Source organism: Pinus tabuliformis, chromosome X (genome assembly GCF_031772625.1).
Source record: "Pinus tabuliformis cultivar Carrire ecotype Pingquan chromosome X, CPIR1, whole genome shotgun sequence".
NCBI classification, from domain to species: Eukaryota; Viridiplantae; Streptophyta; class Pinopsida; order Pinales; family Pinaceae; genus Pinus; species Pinus tabuliformis.
The window spans coordinates 1,699,015,517-1,699,019,486 of record NC_142308.1 but is presented as its reverse complement, the minus strand read 5'-3'; the positions used below and the strand labels follow the sequence as shown (position 1 = coordinate 1,699,019,486).

At 34.7% G+C, this 3,970-nt stretch overlaps 1 long non-coding RNA gene across 1 annotated transcript; it reads right to left on the bottom strand.

The window, feature by feature from the left end:
- Positions 1-2,636: 2,636 nt before the first annotated feature.
- LOC149146547 (uncharacterized) lies at positions 2,637-3,435 on the bottom strand. The gene is made up of 3 exons (XR_016264007.1): positions 3,324-3,435; positions 3,150-3,208; positions 2,637-3,031 (listed from the first exon to the last, which is right to left on the bottom strand). It is a non-coding gene; the product is annotated as an uncharacterized LOC149146547 (long non-coding RNA).
- Between the last annotated feature and the right edge of the window lie 535 nt (positions 3,436-3,970).

Below are 3,970 nucleotides of genomic sequence, written 5' to 3'. Positions count from 1 at the left end.
TACTCCGTAAATAAATTAGGTAGCAAACATGATAAATATATTATATTTTTAAAGTTATATATATATATGATTTTGGTATTATTTATTTCTTATACATTTGAAACAAGTGCTATATAGTAGCTAGCTTTTTCTTTTTAGTTTAAATATAAATAAATTAATTATTAGCAACTTTATTTTATATGGTGAGTAATACAAGGTATAGAGTCTTCCTCCATGTTCTAGAGTGTTCTATAGTGTTTTGGATTTAGATTGTTTGTGTGGTAAGGCTTCATACTATATAATGTTGTAATTGATAATATTTTAAAAAATTAAAAAAATGCATTCCTTAAGTTAGAGTCAAGGTTAATATGTGAATCGGAAAACTCATCTTTGGTAAATACCTAAAGGCCAAATTATATTACAGAAAAAAATATTTACTTTTTTATTTAGTATTTACTTTCTCAAAAAAAAATCTTTTTTATTTTTTCATGTAAAAAAAAAAACATGATTATTATGCATACCTAATTATTCCCAAAATCAAAATAAAAAATAAAAATCCTTTTATTTTTTCATGTACAAAAAAAACATGATTATTATACATCCATAATTATTCCCAAAAAAAAATCTTGTTTAACTTTTGTAAGTGTTTGTAAGACATTCTATGAGGATACTAATTACATTCACCTAAGAAATAGTAAAAAGTAACCCATGTTACTTTAAAATTTATTATATAAAATTTAATAGAGTAAAACTTATTTTACATTAAGATTATTTCGAATCATAACTTAAATTTGTAAAATATATATACAATTTCACTAGATTTTATTATTTTCTAAAAGAAAAGTAAAAAAATATATTAATCAAATTATCTTATAACAACAATAATTTTATGAAACCAGTGTTGTTAAATTATATATATATATATATATATATATATATATATATATAATTTCTTACTATAAAACAAGTAAAAAAATGACAACTAAAAAGTGGTCATTGAAAATAAGATATTTTCTTTCTATTCTAGAGATAGAGGACTCCATTATATCTATTACAACAAAATCATTGAATTGAATTTAACTATAATATGCATTTGATATATAAAAATAAAGTTCTAGTAATAAGAGAGACAGGTGTGTAATTCTATTTGATAGAGTTTGTATTTTCAAGGGCTTCCTTATTTGTATTTTCCAGTTGTCATAGTTATTTTTAATTCATGTTGAACGTCCTCTATTGCTACTTTTATATGGTGATTAATACATAGTTGTGATATACCTATTGTGATTAACCCCAGGTAAGGTAATTTTAAATTACCAATCAGTTAATCAAACCTGCGTAAAAGTAATTTTAAATTACATATCAGTTACAACTAATTTTTGGCATTGGTTAAAGGGATCAGCGAGCACCCTAACAGGGAGAGAGGAACAGGCAGAGAGAAGAATTCCAGGAGAGAGCAGACAGAGAAAGAGGTTAAGTCTGGTAGAGACCAGATAACCTGAGAAAGAGGTTAAGTCTGGTAGAGACCAGATAACCCAGCACAGGAGTGCATGTGTCTTGTTGAGGGCTGTAGGCCTGCAAGACTGCTCGGGGGGAGAATCCAGTGTGAAGTGGATCTCAAGGTTGGGAGGATAAGAGCAAACCTACAAGTTGCAGGTGAAATTCTGGAGCATTGAAATTCATGTGTCTGACAGAACAGGTATGGGTTGTTACCAGATTAGCTTTCTATATTCTGTATACTGGTATATAAAAGAAAGTACAGTGAAGCTTCAGTTTTCTGAGTGATAGTTAACTACTTAGTTAATGGAAGTATTGCATACAGCTCTATGAGTCTATATTGCTGTCTGTTTAAACTCATCGATGGTGAACTAAATGTTATATCAATGCATGATAACTATGATACAAATGTATGTTAGCTGAATGAAAGCTGTAAACAGTACATAAGCTACAGACCGAGTTGATATCTGGAAGCTGTAAGATTACATACAATCTACAGATAGAGCCGATAAGAGAACGTTGTAGCAGTTAATGCATAAACCATAAGAATCGAAACACATTAGCTGTGAGAAAACCCAAGATATAACTGGCTGCATGAATCGCTTCATGACCATCTGTAGTCGTATGAGAAACCTTATAAAGTTCTTAACAGCATAACAGTAAAACACAGCGATAATGCATGAATGGTTCGATGGGGAAAAACAACCATGCGCACTATAACTGTAGGAACGGAAAACAGCATATATGTTAAATAACTGTGTAATCACGAAACCACAGAAGACATTGTGTGCCTCATGCTATACGGAAATCCGTTCTCAGAGGTAACTCATCGAAACCCAGTACTTAGGGTCTCATTCTACAATATATGCAACCTCGGATAGATGAATATAAACATTTATGTCTGTAATGAAACATATTAATAACCTGAGAGGCGCTCTATAAGCCCAGAACACTGTGACAGCGGTCACTTAACCTCCGTCTCAGGTACGAGAGGTTGTGTGAATAGAGGGTTTCAATGCCACAAACCCTTGTGAGTATTATCAAACCCTCGAGGGGTAAGCCAGTTTGTTAAAAGACAAACGGCCGTAGCTTAATAAATAAAAACCCCATAACAAATATGAAGAGTGGAATCACATAAAACACAGACAAACGAATTCTTGATATAACCAAGATAAATGCAAATACGCTTTGTGCGTTCAAAGAAGCAACTCATTCCTATATATGTATATCCAATGTCATGAAACAGAGAACCCCGCAGGGTATGGCACTAGACAATTCGTAAGATAACCAGAGAACCGAGGGTAAATCCTGGTCTCGGCAAATATGCATTACATCCGACAAAACTCATTGCGGGTATATAACAACAGAAGAGTTAAATAACAGTCTTGACTTAAACCAAGTTCCGGCAAGGGTTGCCGTGAGTTTCCAAAGTAAGATTTACAAACTGAATGAGAAACAAAATACATATATATCAATATTGCATAACCAGATTAGGCACGGCTCCGGCACGAGGAGGCCTACCGCTTATCCTAACCCGGTTTGACCAAAGAGGGTAAACCTGAGACAACAGGTGAAAGTTGTCAGGAGGAAACCCCAGGTCGAAGGATCGAATCCGCATATAAATCCTTAAGATTTCAAATACACTGTGAATCTACAAACCTACGTAAGGGAAATACCTGGTATGTTCCGGATTCCTGGAATACCTGTCGCGGAATGGAGACCAAGGAGCCGGTGCCTGCACAATCCAAAAACTTGAGGTTAGATTAATATAACCAGAACAATAACCTGTGACAACGATACTATCAAAGATAATGAGCCATGTGTAATAGCTGAGACTCGGCGGATATTACCTGGGTTGACTGAAATGAGCCGGCACTAAGAGCAGAAAGGATCCGTGGAGCAGAAGTGAGCACCACCAACTGAACAGGTGCAAATGAACCCGAGTCTTGCGGCCCGAGATTTTAATAAACCCACTAAACCCTGAATTCATTGTGAGCCCTTAGATCAGCTCGGAAGATCCTCACCGTTCGTTCGGATGGGAGTTGGCGCGCATCAACAGCGTTCCCTCCAAAGTTTCACATGGGTCGAGTACGATGCCAGCCACCTGGCCAGGGTAGATGAGCCATTAATGTTCCCTCACACCTGGCGCTTGGGTGGATGTATGGTACCATTGAACATGACAGACAAGCCATACAACGATAACATAATGCCGTGTATATAAATATCAAGGGAGTTATGAATTGTCAAAGAATTAACACACGTATATAACCCAGTTACATGTCGGTAATCAAGAATTAAATAATTACTTGGTATTATTAAGGTTGATATGCATGTATATAAAGGGTTAGCATTATAAGTAAATTTTCTTTTTATGGTATATTCCCATGGGGACGTGACAATTTGGTATCAGAGCTAAAGGTTGCAGTACTGGCGCCTTTGGGAATTGGTAAGCGGAAAGGATATTGAAGTACGCCATTAACTCAGGTATGAGTTTAAT